At 41.9% G+C, this 26,811-nt stretch overlaps 2 pseudogenes; both read left to right on the top strand.

Moving 5' to 3' along the window:
* The first annotated feature begins 250 nt into the window (after positions 1-250).
* Positions 251-7,442, top strand: LOC103751827 (annotated as a pseudogene).
* Positions 7,443-23,308: 15,866 nt separating this feature from the next.
* On the top strand, positions 23,309-23,586 carry LOC108490054 (annotated as a pseudogene).
* The last annotated feature ends 3,225 nt before the right edge of the window (positions 23,587-26,811 follow it).

Raw genomic sequence — 26,811 nt, 5'->3', positions numbered from 1 at the left:
CTGAGGCTTAATACCAATCACATGTCTGATCAGAGGTTCTGCCAGGGTCCTTGGGCCAAGCTGGATCTAAGCAGATCACTCCTGCTGTAAGGAGCTGTCAACCTTTGAGGAGGGACCCCTGCCTGATAGCATTCACTCTCTCTCACTCTCTCAACAGTTCTTCCCTACCCAGAGTCTCCAGGTTCTCCTCAGTGGATGCAACCTGACATAATCATTTGCAACCTTCTTTCGGTTCATCTGTTTAAGTAACATGGCTGCCAATAATTCAGGTAGGTCCACTCAGCAGGTGTTTTCCTTCTTCACAAAGTGGTGAAAACATAAATATCCTGCTGCACTCATGATTATTTTTGTTTGTTTTTTTAATACTAGGTGGTTTCTCTAAACTTCTCCATGAGAAAATAACATTTACAAATATTTGCAAAAAACAGTATTTTTATAATAACATTTTTAATGCGACTGTATCAGAATTGGTATATTGGAGAGAAGCCTTCCCATACATATGAATGTTTGGAGCTTGCAATTTATTTTCCTCAGAGTATCACAATTATTAATGACTGTTAGGGTCACAGGACACAGACATATTTGATCTATCATGTTCCTTCAGGACTGTGTTTCAGCTGCCAAAACCAAAATATCAAAACCAGGTGAAAAGTCACTTAAAATATGAGAGTCTAACTAGCTGGGAAAAAAAGCACACAGACTTTTAAAATAATATTCTGTCATGTTTTGATCCAGTGCCTCAATTTTAGTGTGTGTGTGTGTGTGTGTGTGTGTGTGTGTGTGTGTGTGTGTGTGTGTGTGTGTGTGTTTTGGTTTTTGTTTGGTTGTTTGGTTTTTTATTTTATGAAACAGGGTATCCCTGTAACCTCAAAAGGCCTGAAATTTGCTATGCAGACCAGACTGGCTTGATCCCTGCCTCTGTCTCCCAACTGCTGTGACTAAAGGCAGGTATACACCATAACACCCCGCCCTTCAGTTTCATTTTTTAATAGCTATAAAAGAGCATTGCAACTCTTAGGACAGAGATTTCAATCTTTATAAACGTGTATATTAAATTGTAGCCCTGCTTTCATAAACACCAAAAAAAAATTAACTAGTTGGCTAATATATGGAAATTTAAAATTTGGAAGAAATGTGTTATAGATACTAAATGTTTTCATCAGTTTACTTTTGGAAGACTTTTCCTCTGGTTATAAAAGCAATATATACTAATTGCTGAAATTCTTCAATATTTTCATCAAAAAATCTGAATCCCTTATCATCTAGAGATAGCTATTTATTAACATTTCAGCACGTTTCCTTTTGCTTTTTTTATTTTCCCTCTGTGCATGCTTATACACATACAAGCTGACATTTTGCATCATGGCCATGTGCAGGTTTTGAGTTTTCATCTTTGTTCTTTTCTTCATGGAAAACCAGCACATTATTCTGTCACATGAATGCATTGTACTTCATTTAATGACTATTCTAGATTGTTTACACATTTTTGTTTTTATAAGAAATAACATTATAAGCATACTTATATATAAATTTTTAAAATTTTTAAATTATATTTATTTATTCCTTTGTGTATATGGGAGTGGGGGTGCAGAGGTCAGGTGACAACTTGTGGGAGTCCATTCTCTCCCTCCACCATGTGGTTTCCGAGGGATCAAACTCAGATCATGAGACTTAGCTGCAAGCACTTTTACCCACTGAGCCATCTCAACGGTCCATGCTTCTGTATAAATCTTTCAGTGCCTCACTCTTGTCTAAGGAAAGGATCTTAAAAGTGGCATTAGTGAAAGAAATGTTAACGTACTTAAGGTTCTGAAACCTATTGCCAAGCAAAACTCTAGTAGTAATGCCAGGGGTGATGACACACACCTTTAATCCCAGTACTGGGGTGGCAGAATCAGGTGGATCTCAGTGAGACAGAGGCCAGTCTGGTCTACATAGCAAGTTCCAGGCCAGCTGGAGCTACAAAGAACAACTAACCTCTAGCAATGGCATTGCATTGTGCCTCCATCAGCAAGCAGAAGATGGAAAGAGTGAACTCTTGGCACTGAGTTCTAGCCTTTAAAATGCTTTTGCCTGACAAGAGTTTCTGTTTCAAAAATAGGGGCTGGAGAGATGGCTCAGTGGTTAAGAACACTGGCTGTTCTTGCAGAAAACCCAGGTTCAAATCCTAGCACCCACATGGCAGGTAACAACTGTCCATAACTTCAGTTCCAAGGGATCCAATAACCTCTGTCCTCTGCGGGCATTGCAGGACACGAGTGCACTTACTTACATGCAGACAATACATACATACATGTAAAATAAAAATAACAAATAAAATAAAAATCTCGTTTGATTTTTTAAAAAAAGATATTTAAAAAATAGCATAAAATAATGTGTTGGCCAGTTGAGTTAGTATCTAATTTTAATGTATATTTTATTGCTAGTAAGGTTATGAATTCATTGGTCCTTATTCCAGTTTACTTCTCTATTGTTGTGAAAAAACATTGACCATAAGCAACTAGGGGAAGAAAAGGTTTATTTCAGCTTACAGGTTTCTATCCATCATCAAGGGAAGCCAGGTTAGGAGCTCAAGCAGGAGCCTGGAGGTAGGAACTGAAGCAGAGACCATAGAGAATGAGCTTCACTAGCTTGCTTCTCTGGCCTGTGTTCAGCCTGCTTTCTTATTCAACTTAAGCCCACCTGCCCAGGGATAGTACCACCCACAGTGGACTGGGCACCCCCATATCGCTCAATAATCAAGAAAATGCCCCCACAGAATGTCCACAGGCCAATCTGATGGAGGAAGATGTTAGTTGAGGTTCTGTCTTCCCAGGTGTCTAGTTTGTGTTAAGCTGACAAAAACCAACCAACACAACCTTTTTTAAGGGACTGTCTTTTTTATGTTTTTGGTCAACTGGGCTGAGTGTTACTGTGGTTTGGATATAGTTTGTATATACCAAAGGACCATGTAGTAGAGGTTTGGTTCTCAAGGTGGTGTGATTAGGAGGTGATAAAACATTCCAGAGGTGGGGCCCTAATAAGAGGTTCTTCGGTCACTGGAGTTTTGTTCTTGGAAAGTAGTTTTCTGGCAAAGCCTTGAGTTCTTGCAAGAGGATTGTTATAAAAGGATCAGGAACAATCCCTCCAGTTCTTCCTGCTTCCTGACTCAGTTGCAATTAGCTCCCCACTTGTTGCTGCCGTTGCTATCAGAAATGAGGTGCGCAGCCAAGGGGGACACATGACACAGAACCTCTGTTATGCCATTTAGAATCCCTGCCTCCACAACTGTGAGCTAAATAAATCTTTTTACACAAGTAGATTGATTGTACCAGATATTTTGTTATAGTAATGAAAGCTAACACATTCATATAAAAGCATTTAATATAGACTTTATTGCAATTAGGCTTCCAAATTTTAGTTGCAAGTTTTAATATACAAAATGTGTAATGGTTAATCATGGTTGTCAATTTGACAGAATTCAGAATCACGTAGGAGAGAGACCTCTAGGTAAGTTTATGTGGGTGTTTCCAGATACATTTAACAGAAGTGGGATGGCTGATCTAAATGTGGGTAGCACTGCTCCATGGCCTGGGATCCCAGACTGAACAAAAAGGAGAAAGTTATTCAGGTGTTGTGGGGCACACTTTTAATTCCAGTACTTGAGAGGCAGCTCTCTTGTGAGATTGAGACCAACCTGGTCTACATAGCCAGTTCCAGGCCATCTGGGACTTCAGGGAGGCTCTGTCTCAAAAAAAAAAAAAAAAAAAAAAAAAAAACCAGAGAGGCCTCTCTCCGACCTACAGGCCTCTCTCGGAGTAAGTCAATCACGCCCTCCCTGCCTTGAATCCCCAAGCCTCATTCACCCTCCCATCTTCCCTGCCAGCCTTTCCTCCTAGCCTGGGTCCTGTCCCATTCCTTGTCTTGGCACCCCAGGCACCAGGGGAAACACCACTGCTTCCTGATCCTTTTTTTTTTTTTTTATCTTATATAATTTATTGAGTAACTGGATCCAAAAAAACACTGGTAACACACTACACTGCAGAGTATCATTTATTTACCTTCATGACTATGGCTGGCTGGGAGCTGTGGCTCACTGCTGCTACCCAGCATCCCAACAGAGAATCAGACTGCATACCAATAACCCAAGAAATACAAAAATTCAAAATACTAATTTTACTGAGTATCACTTTTGTACCATGGTAAAGTCTTAAAATAGAAGCCAAACTATCACAGATTGAAAACTGTCTACACTGTCCTTTCTAACATTATTCAAAGATACACTTTTTTTTTAATTAATTAATTTATTTTTACACCCACTTCCCAGATAGCACCCTCCCATAGCCTCCCTCCCCCCACTAGAGCCCTTATTCTCTGATATCCCTGCTACTGTCTGCTGTGTTGTCGGGACCCCAGCCATTCCACACTACTTGCCCTTCTGGTGAATCTAGTCAGCCTGTCTAGAGGTCTTTGTTTTAGGAGGGTCAGCTGTTCCTCATCTAGCGGTAATCAGTTGTCAATATTCTTTTGTATAAGATTGGGGTTTGCTGTTCATTTTCTCAGTTCTATGCTGGGTTACTATCTGGGTATCCCTTTGGCCACCCTGGCAACTCCAGAGAAAATATCGCCTGTCTGGCTGGCATTGTTGCTTGTTATGTAGCCTTTAGCTATGCATATGGACTATTAAGAAATTATATTGGCCACTTTAATCTTTGGTTATACTTTCCTTTTGGGTGTTTAAGGCCATACAGTTGATCCAGATAAACCGATTTATTTTTACTCTCAAATTCGTTTGAGGATCTGTTCCACAGAGGTCACATGGGCTTGGGAGGAGCCCCTGGCTCCTTTCTTTTACCAGTTTCACCTATGTGAAGATAAGTCAAAGGTCCTGCTCGCTCAGGGTTGGCTTTGATTGGAAGCATGGAGGAAATGATTCCTCTGTGTTGACCTTCCTCTTTGTAGACTAGACACTGGTTCCAGTCCACCTGGTGGGGTCTACTCAGCCTTCTTGATCAAGAGGACAGGTGACCCACAACCATTATAGGACATTTTGAGAGATGCTCATAGTCCCCTGGAACTAGTTGTTGACCTAGGAGAGCAAGGACAAAAAAGTGTCCTTCATGTCCCTCTGACCAAATTATTATAGTCCTCAAAGTATGTCTGTTAAACATCCAAGAATGTTAGTTCCACCAGTCTGGTACTTTTAATTACTGTGTGTCATGTAGATAAATCTTGGTCATTGTTCAAAGACCAATTGTTCTCAGATAAACCTTACTGAGACATATATTTCTTGATCTGGTATGTATAATTTGTCAGTTGGTTGTAGGAATAATATGGTTCCCTCTGGTTTTCAAAACTAGCTGGGCATTGTTTATCTCTGGCATTGTCTCACCCCTCCATCATGGTTTTCCCACTCAAGATGCCCCATTTCCCCTCTTTCTCCCTTACTAATACCCTTCTCCTATGGTCGTGCCTCTCTTGAGCTCCTTCTTTCCCTTTATACCCTGGGTTCCTTGTATACCCTTCCCTCCCCACTCCCTTAAAATAACCCAATTTTTATCCATATCTCCCTTATTAAGGCCTGTTTCCTACTGTTCTTCTCTTTCAGGTTCTTTCTTTTCCTTTACTTCCCTGTTTCCTTTCCATTATCCTGGTTCCTGTAGTTGTGTCTGGTTGCATACTTATTTATCAGAGTCTGGTTCTAGGATCCACATATGAGGGAGAAAATTCGACAATTTTTTTTTCTGAGTCTGTGTTACTTCACTTAGTATAACAGTTTCTAGCTCCATCCATTTACCTGCAAATTTCATGATTTCATCTTTCTTCATTGCTGAGTAAAACTCCATCGTATAAAGGAAGCACGTTTTCATTATCAACTCATCAATTGAGGGGCACTTAGGTTGCTTCCATCTCTTACCTATTGTGAAAAGAGCAGCAACAAACATGGATGTACAAGTGTCTCTGCAATAGGATGAGTTCTTTGGGTATATGCCAAAGAGTGGTATAACTGGGTCAATTGGGAAGTTCATTTGTAGTTTTTTAAGAGTTCTCCACACTGCTTTCCATAGGGTTAGGGTTATAGTAGTGGCACTTTTATCTTGGGAGTAATCAACATTTACCTAACTAGACTTAAAGCCCACTCAATGAGAGGGAACTCATGTGTGGTACTGTACACATAGCCAAATACACATAGCTGGAAAGGTCGCAGATCTTAGAGAAAACCCTAAGGCTGTCACATCCCTAGAAAAATATACTTTCTTAATATATGCTAAATATGGATCCTCATATTTACAGACAAGTATTTCTGTCACCACTCATCAAAAAAAATCTTATTTTGCAACAGATGAAGACTATTAGAGAGTTCTTCAACTGGTCACACACAAAGAATAAGTGTCTGTGAGATGTCCAACCCTAAGTGACACATCTACAATGGAACTTCTATACCTGAGGCTCACGGAACGTTGTGGAACAAGGGGTAGAAAGAATACTAATGCATCTCTCAACTCCCATCAACAAAGCTCCCTCATCAATGGAGGGCAATGAATACAAAAGGCCACAAATGGCCAAAGCATAGAAAATAAGATTCTGCAGAGTGTAGGTCCTTTGATAGGACTCCTATACTAAACTTCACCCACCCAGGGCTCAGGGAATATTGTGGAAGAGGAGACAGAAAGATTGTAAGAGCCAGGGGAAGAGGTACATAACCATATGGAAGGCTCCTGAGATCTTGCTCATATGGATCTATAGCAATGGTAACAGTATTCCCAAGACCCATGCAAACTCAAGCAGACATAAACTCAGCACTGGGGGGAGGGGGGCAGGCACCAACAGTGCCTGCAGTCAACGCCTCCATCTTGTGGGAGCAAAACCAACTCCTGGCTCCAAACAGCAGCCACTGAAGTCTCTAGCCAGTATCGCTTCCACCTACCCACAAGCATAGAGAATATCTCTGCAAACCTCTTCAAAAGCCTTTTTGGCAGAAAAGAAATGGGCATTCTCATGGTGGACCCGGATGCTGCAGGGAAGACAAAAATTCTATACAAACTGAAACTGGGTGAAATCTAGATCACCATTCCCACCATTGGTTCAATGTGGAGATAGTCGAGTACAAGAACATTAGCTTCACTGGGATGTAGGTTGCCAGGACAAGAGCCAACATCTCTGGTGCCACTACTTCCAGAATATGCAAGGGTAGATGTTCCTAGCAGTCAGCAATGAGAGAGAGGTATGAACGCGGCCCATGAGGAGCTCATGAGAATGTTGGCTGAGGATGAGCTCCCGGATGCTGTTCTCCTGGTGTTTGCCAACAAGCAGGACCTTCCCAATGTCATGAATGCAGCCCAAATCACAGACAAGCTGGGGCTGCACTCTCTACATACATTCAGGCCACTTGTGCCACCCATGAGGACTGACTCTATGAAGGACTAGACTGACTGTCCAATCACCTCAGGAATCAGAAGTGAACCAGACCCCTCCCTCCCCCACTTCCTCTTCTCAGCTGTCCGCTTTCCTCTCATGTGGCAAACAGTGCGACTCTGTGGTCCTGTGTACCAGAAGCTGTCTCCATGGGTTGGTCACAGTGTGCATCACACAGTGCTGTACATTTGCAGATGTGCAACCTGCAGCCAAGTTTTTTCTTAATGTAAATAGTTTCTATTTCCACCATCCGGGTCATGGTCCCAGCAGAGCCCGTGACTTGCCTGTCTTTGGGTCACGTGCATTCCACAACGTTGTGCTTGTACCTGTGCTCACATGGTCACCTAGGGGCGGGCTGGGGGACCATTGTGGGGTGCAGGACCAGGGCCTTGTCTTTGGTTGCTGTGTGGCTGGCCAGATGGCAGTTCACATTCTCGGCTTGCTCCTGGGCCCACTTGCTGGCAGGAAGCCTGGGTATCACTAGCAGCAGTGCATGCAAACTGGGAGGGTCAGTATACTCCAGACCCACATCCCAGAGCACCCCCATCTCCTTGTGTGAAGTAGCTTCCTCCCTCAGCCTGCAAGGGTTCATTTGCCATTGACAACTTTTACTTTTTCTTTTGTATTTTAATAAACACTGAAGAAGTTGGAGCTGTTAAATTTATCTTGGAGAAACCTCAAAACTGGTTTATTTGGTGTCGTGGAACCTCTTACTGCTTTCAATACACAATTAGTAATTTTAAGAAAACCAACCAACCAGCATAGAACTGGGGATACAGGCTGCAGGGTCAACCTTAGCCTAAGAACTACTGGCTGCTGATTTCTGCTGGGTGAAGGACAGTTGATCTTCTTTAAGGGAGAGACTCTAAATAGGCTGACTAGACCCCAGTGGATGAACTTGCACTGAGGGACATCTGGGTACATTAACTTGACTTGATAGGCCTTAACATATATGAAAGAATGCATAAAATCCAGTGGGCCAGACTATGGGGGGTTCCAGATTGGGGGGAGGGGGTATAAAAATGATTAAGATGTTTTGTATAAAATACACAAAAATTTATTTTATTTTTGAGATGGAGTTTCACCATGCTAGCCAGGAGATTCTCAAACTCCTGAGCTCAAGTGATCCTGCCATCTCAGCCTCCTGCATAGCTGTAACTATAAGTTCATGCCCAGCATCAGCTCAAGGAGAATAGATTTTATACCAGCATTAAGCTGGATTGCCAGAGGGCTCATCCCCAGGACCACAATCCTGTGACCTGGGTACAGAATTGCTTTCGCTGAGCTCTGCTCCTCCCGTATAGGCACTCGTTTTAACCAGGTCCCTCTGCCTTTGTCACCAAATACTCTACATCAGTAATCTCTGTACCATTCCCTCTACCTCCTTCATGGTTCAGTTTCAGAGGCCTCTTTCTGGGCAGCTCCTGTCTAGTATGGCTTCTCATCTAGCTCTCATTTGCTTTGGCACTTTGAGATCCCTATTTTTTTTTTTTTTAAGTAATGGGAATCAAACCCAGGGCCACAAATAGATTGTTTCCTCTCCCAGAATCCTCCTTGGCCAAGGGGAGGAGATTAAGGCAGCTTCATCCAACTTCCCCTGGCTACTTAATGACAACACGTGGGTTGTTCAACTTTCTCAACCACACATAAAAGTCTAGAGGGCTAGAGGCCTGTCTTTTCTTCAGTTCTCTTGCACAGGCGAGTACAATGCCATGCCTGTAAAAGGTGTTCCGGCAGATTTTTGGTTCCATCTGTCTGGTCTTATCAAGATGTATCTTGGACTTTTTACATCCCATTTCCATTTCCAGGTTAAAGGGAAGGGAGGAGAGCTCTCTTCTGAAAGAACAACTTCAACGGCCCTTCATGATTATGTAATCTAATTTCCTCATTTTGTGCATCTGACAAATGCAGACAGGCCAAGAGTCAGACACAGTCCAAGACTCAATGGTAAGAGAGAGGAGAATAGTTTTCTATATTCTGAAAACCATAGCTTTAAAAGAGATAAATCCTTGATGATCTAAGAGTCATGTATACTGCTGAGGAAATCACGGCTTGTACCACAGCGCTTCACTATGCTTTGTTTGGCTCTTTCACTGAAAAAAAAAAAATTAAACACTGGGGGCTGGAAGAGATGGCTCAGTGGCTACAAAACTGAACCCTGTAAGCACTTTTGATTCCCCATTTCTTTTCTCCATACAGTAAAGCTAAATTACAAAAACAAAAAGGGTTTTTTCAGACAAGGTTTTCCTGTGTAGCCTAGTTTGTTCTAGAACTCATAATCCTCCTGCCTTAGCCTCCTCAGTGCTGGGATTACAGGTGTGTGCCACAACACCTGACTTTAGACTTACTTTTTTTTCAATAATATAGTTCCTTTACAGCATCAAGTTTTGAAAACAAGTATCATGCTTCCTGTCTCCTGACTGGCACTGGCCCAAATCACAGTCCTTGAGTGAATTAATGGGGGGATCCTGGACACAGTCCTCGCAGAACAGTGCATCACTCATTTACTGACAAAGACTAGTCTAACTAAATGGCAGTGATTTAAGGTGAACATTAAAGAATATGGAGTTTTTCTAAGAAGTCTTAGTAGGCACAGCACCAGCCCTGAGGAAGACTGAATTGTTGAGGTGGTATAAGTCATCTCTTCCAATTCTCTGTGTGTTGGGGGTGGTGGGGTAGGTGGAGACAGGGTCTCCCTATAGCCCTGGCTGGCCAGCTGGCTTGGAACTAGCTATGCAGACCAGGGTGGGCTTGATCTTACAGAGATCCATATGCCTCTACCTCTTCCTCTGCCTCCCAAGTGCTGGGATTAAAAAGCATGAATCACCATGTATGTATCCTTATATTTACAGGTAAGTATACCTCTCACCACTCATCAAAGAAGCTTCTTTTTGCAACAGATGGAGACTATTACAGAGTTCCACAACTGGTCAAATGCAGAGAATGAGTGTCTGTGAGATGCTTAAGGCCTAAGTGACACATCTACAGTGGAACCTTTACATCTAAGGCTCATGAAACATAGTGGAACAGTGAACAGAAAGAATATTAATGCATCTCTTAATTCTCACCAGTGAAGCTTCATCACGCAACAGCAGGTGATTAACACAGAAAGCCACAACTAATCCAAATGTAGAGAATAAGAGACTGCAAAGTGTATGTCCCCGGATAGGACTCCTATATTAAACCTCACCACAGGGGTGACTGACGAAGAGGGAAAGACTATAAGAGCCAGGGGTGGTAGATGACTACAAGGAAACAGAGTTTTCCAAGTGACTAGGAACTTGCTCATATGAACTTAGAGCAAGGGTAACAACAGTAACAGCATGTACAAGACCCATGCAAACTCAAACAAGACAAAAACTCAGCATAGAAGTATGGAAATGAGTGGGAAGCCCCAACCTTGGCTGAAGAATTATTGGCAACTGATCACTGCTGAGTGAGGTAGAGTCAGTTTTCTTTAAGGAGGTGACATTAGATAGATTGACCAGGCTCCAATGGACAAACTCATACCAAAAGACATCTGGGGACACAAATTTGACTTAATAAGTATTAACATATATAAAAGAATGCATGAAATCTGATGGGGGGATGGGGTTATAGATAGGGGAGAAAGTCTAAATTCAACCAGAAATCAGTTGGTCATCCCCATAACAGATTTGGCACTATTGCACAAATGGGCACATCTTGCTTGGCAGGTTGGTAGTCTATCACATATGGCACAAAGCTGAGTAAGACTATTGATGACAATTCTCCCTCCAACCCCCACAGGCTCATAACCCAGTCTACCTTCTGGCTCTATGAGAGCTAGCTAGCGGGGAGGAAGCTTCTAGCTTAGTTCACCTTGATTTTTATAGTTCTTCAACCAAAATGTATGGTGTCTTCAACAATAGGGTCTTACAGTCTAGTTCTGGTGGGCAAGCAACAGCAGTGGCAATTGCTTATACTGTTTTAGGAGCTTCAAGGAGCTTTCTGACCAACAACTCAGGGAAAATCCCCAGATGGTGTAGGCAAGAGTAAAAGTCTGTGATAAACCGTATGTGATAGCACATATCTATAATCCCTGCATTTAGGAGACTAAGGCAGAAGGATCATGAATCTGCAGCTTAGATTACATAGTAAGACTGTTTCCTAGGAGGAGGAGGGAGAAGAAGGAAGAGGGAGGGGAGGAAGAGGAGGAAGTGGAGAGGGAGAAGAAGAAGTTGGTACTAAACTCAGTCACTCTGGTGTTAGGAACTTAATGCCTTCACTTTGGTGAATATTTTCATTTTTTAAAACCCCCAAAGTTGCTGGGCATGGTGGCGCACGCCTTTAATCCCAGCACTTGGGAGGCAGAGGCAGGCGGATCTTTGTGAGTTCAAGGCCATCCTGGTCTACATAGTGAGTTTCAGGACAGCAGGGGCTACAGGGAGACCCTGTCTCAAAAAGACCAAAAAAAAAAAAAAAAAAAAAACTTCCCCAAAGTAACATAAATATTTTTACAAACATTTTTTAAGGGCTAGAGAAATGGCTCAGCAGTTAAGATCACTGACTACTCTCGCAGATGACCTAGGTTTGGTTCCAAGCACTACATGGCATCTAACAACCATCTATAACTCCAGTTCCAGGGGATCCAACACCCTCTTCTGACCTCAGTGAGCATTGTACAACATAGGTGTGTACTTATATACACACAGGAAATACACTCATACACATAAAATAAATATAATAGGGTTTTTTTGTTCTTTTTTTTATTTTTTTGTTTTTGAGACAGGGTCTCTCTGTAGCCCCAGCTGTGGGCTGGAAAGATGGCTCAGTGGTTGAGAACACTTGCTGCTCTTACAGAAAACTCAGGTTCAGTTCTCAGCACCCACAATGGGGAGTTCATAACCACCTGTAACACCAGCTCCAGGAGATCTTGGTGTATATATATATATATATAAATCAGGGCTAGAAAGATGACTCAGTGGTTAAGAGTACTTGCTGGTTTTCTAGAGGACCAGAGTTTGGTTACCAACACTGATATTAGGCAACTTACAACTACCTGTAACTCCAGTTCCAAAAAAACCTGACACCCTCTGGTCTCTGTGGACACCTGCATACATGTGTACACACACACACACACACACACACACACACACACACACACAAATTTTAAAAAATAAACATTTTAAAGTGTTATTGCAGGCTTACAAGGAGCTGGGGATAACCTGGACCAGGACAGAGTAAGTGAAGCTGAAGGAAAGTGTGTAGAGATAAAATGGGTCAGGTTTGGATGGATGTGACTTGGCAGCTTAGGAAGAAGTAATACTGTTTTATCTTCCCTGGAGCATCTCTAAGATATGGTCAAGTTTTGTAAAAGCCCTAGTCTATTTCAGTCCAAGGATACAGCATTAACTATGAAATTGTTCTAAAACCTAGAGCCTTTCTGAATGGCTTGGAGCTCTTCATGGATCCAGAAAAGATAGCCCAAACTGAACTGCCTCTTTATACCATACATACTCTGTGTCATGGTAGGGGAAAGGGGAATTATATCCATGAACCTAAGCATCACAGTTTTAAATAGTGTTTTCTAAGACATTTTATTACATCGCATTTGGGGAACTGAGAATCAGCTTGTGGTTAATGAAGATAAACTACGATACATAAAAAAAAAATTTCCTTTCTTTAGTTTCTCAAAGAATTCAAACAGAATCACCAAACTTTCCAACAATGCACAATACTACTGCTGGGCATATGCCCCCAAAAATTGAAAGCAGGGACTCAGGGAACTCAGATACACCATGTTAATGCAGCATTGTTCACTATAGCGAGAAGGTAAAAACAACTTACGTGTTCATCAGCAAATAAATGAATAAATGAAGTGCAGTGCACAAACAAGCAGACACAGACACAGGCACAGGCACACACACACACACACACACAGACACAGACACACACACAGACACACACACACACACACACACACACTATTCAGTCTTAAAAGAAATGATTTTTTTGAGACAGAGTGTCATCATGTAGCCCAGGCAGGCCTCAAACTCATGGTAATCCTCCTGCCTTAGCTTCCTGAATACTAGGATTACAAGCATGTGTCATCATGCCTATCTTTAAAAAAGTATTTTTTTAAAGACAGGTTGTCAATGTGTAGCCCAGGCTGGCCTGGAACTTGCAATCCTCCTGACTCTACCTCCCTAGTCCTGGGATTACAGGCACTTGCCACCATGCCTGGCAGGAATACCATTCTGATACATGCTGTGGCACAGATGAACCTTAGTTCATCATGTGCATGCTTAGTGAATACATCACACATAAAGGCAAATATTATCTGGCCTTACAAGAAGGACCTAGAGTAGTCAAGTACATAGAAACAGAAAACAGAATGATGGCAACTGGAGGGTGATGAAGAATTGCTGATAGATGGGAACAGTTTCTATCTGGAATAATGGAAAAGTTCTGGAAATGGATAGTTCTGGTAATGATTAGCCAGCATTGTGAACTTAATGCCACTAAATTACACACTTCAAATGGGGCAATGAGTGGCAAATCTTACATTATTTATAATTTACCACATTTCTTTGTGTGTGGGTGTATACGTGTGTGCACATATGCGTGTGCATGTGTGCGTGCGTGCGTGCGTGTGTGTGTGTGTGTGTGTGTGTGTGTGTGTGTGTTTCCTCGTTATTTTGAAACAGGGTCTCCCTGTGGCTTCAATTGGTCTGGAATTCACTACATAGACCAGGCTGGCCTTGATCTCACAGAGACCCACCTGCTGCCTCCCAAGTGCTAGGGTTAAAGACAGGCACCATGACACCTGGCACCGCATATGTTCTCGATAGAGATGCTCTCCCTCATAACTGTGACAAATTACAATCATCTATGTTTATACAGCATATTAGCCTTCTAAAACCTAGGCATCACAGAGTAGGTGATATACTCTCTCACCCAAAACAACGCAAAATATTTTGGGAAACAAACTGAAGAGTGTGCATCTCCGGAAATCCCCTCCCAAGCAGTTAACCACAAAGGGAGGAAACACAACAGGGGTGAAACCAAAAGTTTGCAGCCAAAGCTGTGCTACTGTAGTCTGTACAGATTAACAGAGTGCAAACACACATTCAAGAATGTCAGGATGGGGGCACCTAAGCTCTCTTTGCTTTAGTCTGTGCTCTCTATTCTAGGGGTAGTCTTGTCCCCAAGTACCTTTTGAGGCAAACAGTTTTGAAGAATTTGATTAAATACAAGCCCTTTAAAACTCAATGTTAAATCACCAGAACTAAGCAATATACAATGAAGAGCTCAGAAGACAGGATGAAATTGAGTTACTATTGGTCAAGCTGATGTTACAAGTGACCATGAGCCAGAAGGCTACTGAATAACCAATACTGTTTCCATTAAATAGCAAATAAATAAATAAATAAATAAATTTTTAAAATTAAAAAAGTTTTGCCCTGGGGCTGGAGAAATGACTCAGGATTTAAGAGCACTTGCTGTTCTTGCAGAGAACCCAGCTTCAGTTCCCAGCACCCATACGATGGCTCACAACTGTCTATAATTCTGGTTCCAGGAGCTCTGATACCTTCTTCTGGCCTCTATTGGTATTGCATAACACTATTGTACTTACAAACATGCAGGTAAAACACTCATACATAAAAAATAAAAATAAATTTTAAAAAACTAAAAATGAGTTGGGCGTGGTGGCACACGCCTTTAATCCCAGCACTTGGGAGGCAGAGGCAGATGGATCTCTGTTAGTTCGAGGGCAGCCTGGTCTACATAATGAGTTCCAGGCCAGCCAGGGCTATGCAGAGACCCTGTCTCAAAAACACCAAAAAAAGAAGTGGTTTTTTTTTTTCCTGCCTCCCCACCCAAAAAATCATTTCTTAAAAAGTTTTTGTCCCAAGGACAATCTAGTTGGGACCTGCCATAAAATATAGGGACATTTAAATACATACACAAATAACCCATGAAGTCAACAGTAGATGGTAACCAGAAAATGGAAGATATAATTTGATTAATATTGTATAAACTAGGGGACATAAATTACTTCTAGTGATAAAATTCTTTGGGAAAGTTCTATGCAGAAAACACATTTTTCAATACACAAAGTCATCACAGTATTAAAATCCATGCCAAGATTCAGGCATTAGCTTGATGATAGGATATGAAGGGTCAGTCCAGGAGGAAATGATTTCCACAGGAAGAAGGTAATAGTCATTGTTACATATGGGTGAAGGTTTGCAGGCTTTAAAATTGACTAGCTGTGGACATCAATGAGCTTGGGGAAATGCCAACTTAAAGAAAATAAAAATAACAGGATGCTAAAAATGACATTTTCAGCTGAGTCCCCTGATGTTTATTTCATCTAAATCACAGTTATCTGGGGCCATATTTTTTGTTGTTGTTTGTGCTTAATTCCTAGAGGGATGTGCACTTTTTTATTTTTTCTTTTTCTTTTTTTTATTCAGGCAATTTTCTGGACCATGGCTGGCCAAAATATGAGACTCTCAGTACTACAGTCTCCCAACTCCTGTTAACCTTTAAAACTCAACTCATATCAGACTGTGCAGTGCTCCTATTTGGAATGGATCTTGGATTATAAATGACGGTTAAGGAGAGGAGAGCAAAGTTTGTGCCTGGTGTCCCCATCCCTGCTCAGTGCCAGCTCTGTCTTCATCTCCTCTTTGTTCCCCATCTGCTGAGGCCCACCCTGGGCTCTTATCCATAAAGGAAGATGAGAGGAGTGTCTTAACACTTTTGAAGACTGAGCTCTACCCTTCAAAGTTTTAGGGGGATAAATTTAGACATGAAACAGGAAGTAATCTCTATGTGACTAGAGTGATCTAAGAGAAATTAATGCCCCAAGATATTTTAAAGCTGAAGTGTGAGGGAACAGTTCTCAATAATGGACCAGAATCCCAAGGGGTTTGTGAAACCACAGTACTAGGCCCATCTCCAGATTTCCTGATTCAGGCCATCTGTGTTCTGGCCTGAAAATCTGCATTTCTAAAAAGCTCCCCATGAGGCTAATTCTGCTGATGCAGGACCACTCTGAGAACCACCATAACAGAGATTTAAAAAGAGAGGGGCTGGAGAGACGGCTCAGCAGTTAACAACACTGGTTGTTCTTGCAGAAGACCTGGGTTCGAATCCCAGCACCCACAAGGCAGCTAACGACTGTCTGTAACTCCAGTCTCAGGGGATCCGACAGCCTCTTCTGACCTCTGTGGGCACTGCATGACATGGGTGCACTTACCTACATGCAGGCAATACACGCGTACACATAAAATAAAAATAAGCAAAATTTTAAAAGTTTAAAATAAAAGAGAAAGAGAGAAAAGTGGTGGCACACGTCTTTAATCCCAGCGCTCAGGAGGCAGGGCAGGAGGGTCTCTGTGAGTTTGAGGCCAGCCTGATCTCCATAGTGAATCCAGATCAGCTGTGGCTACAGGGAGACCCTGTCTCAAAAAGGAGAGGGAGGGGGAGGGGGAGGGGAAGAGGGAGAGGCTCTCTATGCTCCAAAGTTCTTGTCCCAGATTGAAGATATAGGACTAGGTGCTCCTTATGACTGACATTCAAGATTAGTGTTAAACTGGAGACTATGCCCAGTCATTTTATTACTTTCCTTATTGCTCTAACAAAATAGCTGACAAAAGCAACTTAAGGGAGAAAGGATTTATTTTCGCTCAGGATTTGAGGCAGTACCATCATGACTGGTTTGGTGGTGTCAATGAAAAATGTCCCCTATTGGCTCAAGTATTTGAAAACTTGTTCCCCAGTTGGTAGCACTACTTGGGCAGGACATGGAATCTTTAAGTGTAGCCTTGCTGTAGGAAATCCATCACTGGAGGCAGATGTTGAGAGTTCATAGCCTTGCCCCACTTTCAGTTAGCTCTCTCTGCTTTATGTTTGTGGTTGAAGATGTGATCACTCAGCTTCCTGCTCAGGTCACCTGCTGCCATGCCTTCCCTGCCATCATGGACCCTCCCTCTGGAAATGTAAGACAAAATACTCTTCCTTCTAGAAGTTGCCTTTGGTCATGGTGTTTTATCACAACAACAGAAATATAACTAATACAATGAGGAAGGCATGGCAATAGGAACCATGACTTTTCCTGAGGCGACTTGAACAAACATCTACTTACTCTGGATAGGATACCAATGACAGCATCCAAATCCAGCTTATTGAGCCAATGAGTTCACTGGGCTTTTTTAAAGAAGTATGAATGAGGGATTACTTACAGGAATGTGAATAACTTCAAAATAGCTCCACCACCAAAAAGTCCCATCCCAGCATGGATGATAAATTCTCAACAGCTGCATAGACAGAACCCCTTCTTCATTTAACCGTCTACCTTCTGTCTACTCTAGCATTTCCTAGGACCACGTGCAACTGGGACAGAATTACATGTAGCTAGGGTGTGGGGGGGGGCAGAAAGGAGGGAGGGAATGGCTGTAGTCTCAGGTTTGGATCTAATGACCTCCCCCTCCCCCGTTGCTCCCACTAGGAAGGAATGCTCATAGGCCCCATCTTGTGAGGGTCTCTTGTAGGCAAGCATAGCTGCTTTGATTTCAAGATGTTAATAGGTAGGTCATACACAGCCAAGGACAAAGATCCTCAAGTCGTTAATTTATAAATGATAGAAATGTATTTGGCTTATAGTTCTGGAGGCTGGAAAGTTCAAGAGAGAGGAGCTGCACCTGGTGAAGACCTTGCTGAATTATAATGTGGCAGAAATTACTATGTGGTGAGAAAGTGTGCACAAGAGATGGGAAAGATTCTCAACTCGCCTTTTATCAGGACCCCACTCTGTAGATAACTAACCCAGTCCCATGATAAACACTAATCCATTCATGACTTCAAACACTTCTTTAAAGTCCCAACTCTCACTGTTATTGCATTGAGGATATTCTCAAAAGCTGTGACCCTTTAGAACACTGGCTAAACCCTGACCCCTTCTTGGGCAGAGAGAGGATTTTGAATGGGGATTAAGGATAGGGCTGGAAAATAGGAAGCAACACCTGGAAAAATAAAACATCTTTCCCCTGGAGCTGGAAAAATGGCTCAGTGGTTAAGAGAACTGACAGCTCCTCCAGAGGACCCGGGTTCAATTCCCAACACCCACAGCTAACAACTGTCTGTAACTCCAGGGGATCCAATGCCCTCTTCTGACCTCCACAGGCATTGGACAACATGGGTACACTTACACACATGCAGGCAATATACTCAGACACGTAAAAAAATTAAAATTAAAAAAAAAAATCTTTCCCTATTACAAGTTCAACTGACTGATCTTCACTTCCTTTCTTCTGGGTTCTCCACTGGTCTCCTTAGATTTGACCCCCATCCCCGCTTCTAAAAAAAAAAAAAAAAAAAAATCAATCCAACTCATTTTTGGTGAGAGATTGCATGAATATTGATCCTCCTGCCTCTACCTCATACGTTCTAGGACTATGGGCATGCACTACCATGCCTGGCTTCATTATAATAATTTTCAGGTTTACAAATTAGTGGCATTAAGTTCATTCACAAAGTTGCACAGTAATCACCATTCCCAGACCTTTTTCTTCACCCTAAACTATATTCATTAACCAAATAATCCCCAATTCCCTGCTTCCCAGCCCCTGGCAACCACCATTCTATTTTATGTTTCTATGACTTAGACTGCTTTACATACCTTGTGTAGGACAAGTCATAGACTATTTGTCCTTTTGGGTTTGTCTGGATTATTCACTTAGCACAATGTTTTCCAAGTTCATCCAAATTATAGCATCTTTTCTTTGGTTATTGAACTCAGAACTCTGCACATACTAAAGTGCATGTGCTCTATCTCTGAGCTACACCCTTACTTTCATGGATCAGATATGCCATTCCTTTTTAAAATCTGAACAATATTCCACTGTATATATGCACCACATTTTTTAGCCATTCATTTGACATTTGAGTTTGTCCAGTTTTTGCTATTGTGACTAGTGCTGCTATGAACATTGGTGTGTAAGTATTTGAGTCCTTGTTTTAAAATTCTTTAGGGTATACATGTAGTAGTGGGTTATATAGTGATTCCATGTCTAACTTTTGGAGGCACTGATGCACCACTGTGTGTTATACATAGCCAAGTGTGAGAAACACTAGTATGACAGCAACCCTCTAGAAACCTAAGAGTACAGATTGGTAACAGGAAATAATGAGTGAATTCATTGCTGAATGAATTTCTTCATAAATCACATTGTAGTCTAATGCAACTGTCATTGCCAGAACTGTTGTTTTAAAATTGTTTAAAAACCTGTTATATGGATCAATGTAGTTATTACCCTGTTGAAAATCCCAATAGCATCTCATTCTCATTAGAAATAACCACCTCAATTCTAATTCCTACCTGCAACTGAAATGTGTCCCATAGTAACTTAAGTATCCGAGTTTCTGAATGTTTTCTTTTGAAGATAATGCAACTGATTCAAAATTTTCCTTATGGTACTGCCCTTTCTATTGAAATGCCTAGGATTACTTTTGCCATATTTGTGCTTAGAGTAGTTTTCTTAAATAGGAAGGATAAGCTGGCAATTTCCTCAGGAGCAGGTTGTATACGTTTTTTCAAATTTCTTAAAGCATTGGTAAACTATCGTTTTCTATCACGCCTTAAAACTTTTGTTTGCACGTTAACTGCAATGATATTTTATGATGTGATAATATACCCTTCCTCCCCAGGGGTGTCTACTCTGAGATTTCAATAACTTTTTTGAATGATGTTATCCTTTCAATAGATTGGACTGTGTATTGGTTGTTTTTCTTGTTGCTATGACCTGACAAGAAGTTACTGAAAGCAAGAAGGGTTTATTTTGGGCTCATAGTTTGAGAAAGGACAGTCCCATTGTGATGGGTAAGCATGGTGGCAAGAGCATAAGGCGGCTGGTCATCCTGCATCCATAGTCAGGAAGTAGGAGATGAATGCTGGTGCTCAGATGGCTTTCTCCCTTTTGTTCAGTCTATGACTCCAGCCATAGATGATGCCACGAACACTCAGGGTGGGTCTCCTTGCCTCAATAAATCTTTCTGGAAACATCCTTACAGATATACCCAAAGGTGTGTTTCAATGGTGATTCTAAACCCAGTTAAGTTGACAATGGAAATTACCCATCTTGATTGTTTCTTTGATTTATCAACAGTTTTTACCCAGGAGCCAATTGGGATTCTGTATGTGGAGCCTAGGAATGACAGCGATATTAAAATATATGCAGTGTCCCTCAGAAGTTCTCCAATCCCACACTTGAATATATACAAGTCTGTGAAGACATTTACATGAATAAAATGCAGAAATCTGAGTGAATATTGAAAAAAAAAGAAAGCACAAAAAAGTTGATCACAGGCCTATGTAATAGGGATTGATGCCTCAAAATCTGCCAAATAACTTATCAACCTTTTCCTTTTTTCTCTTGATGCTTTACAGTTGAAAGAAAAAATTAGGTCTAAGGCTGGGTGTGGTGAAATAGACCTATGGACCCAACACTAAACTCTGCCTAGAGGAGGCCTTTGTTGGAGAGGGCCACTTACTCTGAATGATCAGCCATGTTAAATCCCATTTTATTTAGTCCTACTAATATTACAATCTTCAGCTGACATACACATACACATTATACAGTTCTTATCTTGGGAATGATTTATTACCTCTGATTTTCCAGTTTTCTTATTTAACAACAGAGTCAAGGCTGGGGATGTACCTCAGTGATAGAGTACTTGTATAAGCATGTACAAGGCCCTGACTTCCATCCCTAGCAGCATATACACAAAAGGTCAATAGAAATGCTTGTTTCATTTCCTCCTGAATAAAACAAGTAAAAAATAATACACTTGAGAGTTTTAAAACATAATGATTTATACAACCTGGCAACGGTGTTTTGGTTATTTTTTTCACTGCTGTGACTAAATACCTGATAAGAAAAAACTTAGGGGAGGAAAGATTAATTTTGGTTCATGGTTTGTAAGGATACAGTCCATCACGGTGAAGGCCTGGCAGCTGACACGTCTGGGTTCATGGAAGCTGGAGAGTGAGGCTACCTGCTCACATCTCAGTATCTGACCAGGAAGCAGAGGAATGGGGGCTAGAAGTAGGACTGGGTTATAACCCCCCAAGGCCTAATCCTCAGTGACCTACTTACTTCAGCTCTGCCCACCTCCTAAAGGTTTACAACCTCTCAAAATACCACCAGTTGGAGACCAAGTGATGAAACACATGAGACTGTGGGTATGTTTTAATTAAAATAGTATTTCATTCATGGCTCCCATAGGCTCACGGCCATCCCATGATGCAATATGCATTTAGTCCAACTTCAAAAGTTCCTATAGTGGGCCATTAAGATGGGTCAGCAGATAAAGATGATTGCCACCAAGTCTAATGAATCTCTGAGACCCACAAGGCAGAAGGAGAGAAAACTGACTCCTGCAAGTTGTCTTCTGACCTCCATAGACATGCCATGGCACACACATGTCCCCCAACACAAACATAAATAAATGCAATAAAAATAAATTTAAAGGCCCAATGTTTTCATATTTCTAGTATTGCTGAAAAGTCCCAAGTCTCTTCTCAGAATCAAGGAACTTTGAGCTGTGAGCCCCAGAAAATCAAAATGTAAGTGTGCTGGGTAGGCATGTCCTCTAAGGGAGCTAGAACTGAACCCCAAGAGACTCAGAAAGGTAGGGTTTAGGGACAGATGCTGAGGACACTGGGAAACCTGAAGACACAGGGAAGCACTGAGCATGCTGTTAAGTGCTAAGCATGCTGGGAAGTGGGGGGGGGCACCTTGGTGAACCAGGCATGTGGACAGCTGGTGAGCCACTGGCAGTAAGATGTAAAAACAGGGTGTGGGCATTCATGCCTTTGTAAGCCATCCCCTCCCAGACATCATAAACTATGCGAAAACCTAAATAGAAGGTATCCTGTAGGTTTTGTCAGCCCTGGGATCCCAGAGAGCACACATGGGGGGGGGGGGCAATAAAGTTTTATAATTTAAATATACACATGCAGAGTGAAGATTCCCATTCTGAAAGTAAGGAATGGTGGGATATAGCAAAGAAAGTCTGGACCATAATAAAACTAAAACCTAGCAGAGTAAACACCAAATTCTGCAGCTTCATGTCTAGCATCCAGGATTTGTGATGGCAACATTAGAGCTCCGATGGGTTTAGATAGGCTTGGCCCTCCAGTTCTGTTGCCCAAGGCACATGTAAGCCTATTTCTGGCCAGCTCCACTTGGTGCCTGCAGCTTTCCTCCGCAGACATCCCATGCTCCTGATAGCTATAATGTCCTGAGGTCTCATTGTAACTTTCACAGCTTCACACATGGCCTCTCCAGTATTGTTTCTAGGGAATCTGACCCTGCACCACACTGCCTGGCTTCAGCAGCTTTCTAGAATCTTGGTGCAAGGTCCCTTGTCTCTGTATCTCTTGCATTCTACTTGCCTGCTGTGATGATTAGTTTTGTCAATACAATCAAGAATCACCTGGGACAGAATTTTTGTCTCAATGAGAAACTGTCTAGATTAGGTCAGTCTGTAGGCATGTCTGTGGGTGATTATCTTGATCACATCAATTGAGGTAGGAAGACTTTCCCACTGTGGGTGGCATCAATCTTTAGACATGGGATTCTGAACTGATAAGAGTAGAAAGCTGGGGCTGAAGAGATGGCTCAGCAGTTAAGAGCACTGGCTGTTCTTGCAGTAGACCTGGGTTCAAATCCCAGGACCCACATGATAGCTAATAACCATTTGTAATTCCAGTTCCAAGGAACCCAATGCCCTCTTCTGGCTTTCATAGGCACTTCACAACATGGGTGCACTTACATACATGTAGGCATAACACTCATACACATAAAATAAAAATAAGTAAGTCAAAAAATTTTTTTAAAAAGAGTGGAGAGCTCTCTGGCTCAGGCACAGGTCATGGTAACATGCTAAACACACCCAGAAGGTTGGGATCATTGGTAAATATAGGGCCCACTATGATGCCTCCCTCCAGAAAATGATAAAGCTGGTATCAGTCAGTATACCAAGTATTCTTGTGCCTTCTGTGGCAAGATCAAGATGAAGAGGTGGGCCACTGGCATCTGGCACTGTGGTCCCTGCATGAAAACAATGGCTGGTAGGGCCAGAACCTGCACCACCACTTCTGCTGTCACAATCACTTCTGCCACAGGAAAACTGAAGAAAGCAAAAGACCAGTGTTAGTCTACCATTTGAGACATCCCTAGCCTACAATAAATGAGTTAATTTTTCCAAAACACACACACACACACACACACACACACACACACACACGAATGGAAAAGCAAGCTCAGCACTAGCACACACACATTCATTACTCTGTTCCTCATTATAGATGCAGCCCTTTCAAGCTTCTGCCACCTTGACTCCCCCAGCTCCAACCTTACCCCCACCCCATATCCTGGAATTGTCAGGTAAAATAAAACTAAACCTCTCTCTTTTTCAATTATTATTTTTATTTATGTGTATGCACACATGTGTAGGAACACCCATGCAGAGGCCAGAACAGAGTTGGATCCTCTAGAGCTGAAGTTACAGGCAGTTGTGAGCCACCTAATATGTGCTGGGAACTGAACTGAGGTCCACTGCAAGAGCAGTAAGCATTCTTAACTGCCGAGCCATCTCTCCAGCCCCAATCCTTTCTCTCTTCTGTCAGTTTATTTTATCTACGCAACAGGAAAAGAAACTAAGACACCTGAAAACCAGCACCAAGCAGATACCACCACAAATTTCTGCTGTCAGCTTAAGATGTAGCCTGACCCCCTTTGCCACAGTTATAGAGCCTCAGAGTGCCTGTCTGGCTGGACTTAGAAAACACTTCCTCTGGCAGGATACCCTGAAAGCTCACTTTATTTAAGTAATCTCTTTTCAAATTTAAGTTTTCCAAATGGGTTTGCTTTGTTACACCTTGGAGCTTTGATGGATAGGATCTTACCCTCAAGGTACCTTTCTATTTTCCTAAGGCAGAGTGCTGGCAGTTCTGTGTAATTATGTTAATCTTTTCAACAATTACCACAGCTTTGTCAATAGCTTTAAATTCTCTGCTGTACCTTTCCTTGTCACATTTTTTTCACATCTTTTTACTCGGAGCTTTCAAGTTTCATTATAACCAATAAATGAGGTAAGCAGTGACCATGCCACCACTTGAATTTTATATTGTCTTAAAATTTCCTCCTCCACGGGCTGGAGAGGTGGCTCAGCAGTTAAGAACACTGATTGTTTTTTGCAGAAGACCCAGGTTCGAATCCCAGCACCCACATGGCAGCTAACAACTGTCCTAACTCCAGTTCCAGGGGATCTGACAGCCTCTTCTGTCCTCTGCGGGCATTGCACAACACTGGTGCACTTACCTATATGCAGACAATACATGCATACACATAGAATAAAATAAACAATATTTCTTAAAAAATTTCCTCTTCCAAATTAATTTATCCATTACTTTCTAATTCAGCCTCACTCCAATTTTCATGACATAGAATACAGCCAGTTTTTTTGCTGGAATGAATGGTTTCTAATCCAGAGTCCTTGTTAATCTCTGAAACTTCATCAGCCCAGCTTCCCTGACTGTATTTCTATCAGTAATCTATTCTTTTACACTCCCACCAGAATGGCCTGTTGACACAAAAGCACAATTTTCACTTCAAAAGGGATAAGAGAGAGTTTATTCTGCAGTCAAATATGAGTGACCATGGCCTAGCAGATCCAGGTTACCTCAAATTCCATGTTCCAGCATGGAAGCAGTTTCATGGAGTTTTTATAGTAACAGAACAAAAAAAGTCATCAATCAAGACACTTTTCAAATACATTTGTGGAAACATTAAGTAGGCAGTTATAGCAAAAGCACATCTCAGCAATAGGCCTCAGATGCTGTCCAATGGCACTCAGCCCTTTGGTTGGTGGACTTAACAAACCTAGGGCTTTGTTAATACAGTCCAGAAGGTTTTTATCTGTTAGTCACAGGATGTTAAGAAACAGAGATGGACAAGGGGCTAGTTAGAGGGCTAAAGATAGCCCAAGATAAATTGTAATTAGGCTTTGAACCTGTAACATTCCAAACTTTCCATAATCACTGATGTTCTAATCAGTTGGTCAGCCTTTGCAGAAGGTTCACTTTTAAAATGCAGTTTTTCTGGAAACTTTATCACTGACAAGAAAAAAACTTCAGGGAGGCTTTATTTTGGCTCACTGTTTGTGTGGGTACAGCCCATTACGGTGGGGAAGGCATGGCAGCTGATGTGGCTGGGTCTATAGCAGCAGGAACATGAGGCTGTTTACTCACATTTCAGTGACTGACCAGAAAGCAGAGAAACTGGGGCCAGAAGAGGGGATGGGCTATAAACCTCAAAGCCCACCCTGTAGCAGCGACTCACTTTCCCTATGAAGGGCCCAAGCCTCCCAAACCTCCCAACTCACACCACCAACTTGGGACCAAGTGGTCAAATGCATGAGCCTGTGGGGGACATTTTACATTCAAATCTAACAACTACCAAGACCGGTTAAAAGGGATGCCACATAGTCCTTCAATCTGTGTCTTTTCCATTCCAAAAAGCATGGCCATTAGCAATGACTTTTATTTTTCAACTCTATATTGTAATACTTTTTTTTGGTCTTTATGAGACAGGGTCTCCCTGTAACTCCAACTGGCCTGGAACTCACTATGCAGACCAGGCTGGCCTTGAACTCACAGAGATCCACCTGCCTCTGCCTCCCGAATGCAAATGTGGGGACTAAACGTGTGCGCCACCACGCCTGGCTATAATATTTTTTGATGTTGTTGTTGTGTGTTGGCTTTTTCAGGGTCTCACTATATAGCTCAGGCTGGTCTTGAACTTGTGATCCTACTGTCTCAGCCTTCTGAGCACTGGCATTACAGATGTGCACTGCCAAACCCAGCTGTATGATTTCCTGAACCTCCAGTCTTGTCTTTCTCTATAGTACTGCCCAAGTGAGTTCTCAAAAATCCAGAAGTCAAGTCACTATCCCATTTAAAATACTTTGACTATTTCCTATCACTTACTTAAAACGGAATTTCTCAAAAATTACACACCTGAGAACTTTAGAGGTCTGGAACATTTTTACATACTACTTGTGTTCTTGGTAATTTAATAAATCCCTTTAAAGCAAAGCACATCTTAACTTAAATAAATTTGGCATTACTCTAACCAATTAGTAACTCTGACTTTTTGTTTGTACCTATTAAATTAAAAGCATCCATGTATGGGGCTAGAGAGATGGCCCAGCAGCTAAGAGCACTGACTGCTCTTCCAGAGGACCCAGGTTCAGTTCCCAGTACCCACATGGTGACTAATAACCATTCATAACTCCAGTTCCAGGGAATCTGATGCCCTCTTCTGGTCTCTCAGCATTGCACAGCATGGGTGCACTTACATACATGCAGACAAAACATAT

Source organism: Nannospalax galili, unplaced genomic scaffold, assembly GCF_000622305.1.
Source record: "Nannospalax galili isolate Female #2095 unplaced genomic scaffold, S.galili_v1.0 scaffold567, whole genome shotgun sequence".
NCBI lineage: Eukaryota > Metazoa > Chordata > Mammalia > Rodentia > Spalacidae > Nannospalax > Nannospalax galili.
The sequence above is the reverse complement of the archived record's forward strand: the minus strand, read 5'-3'. Positions and strand labels throughout refer to the sequence as shown.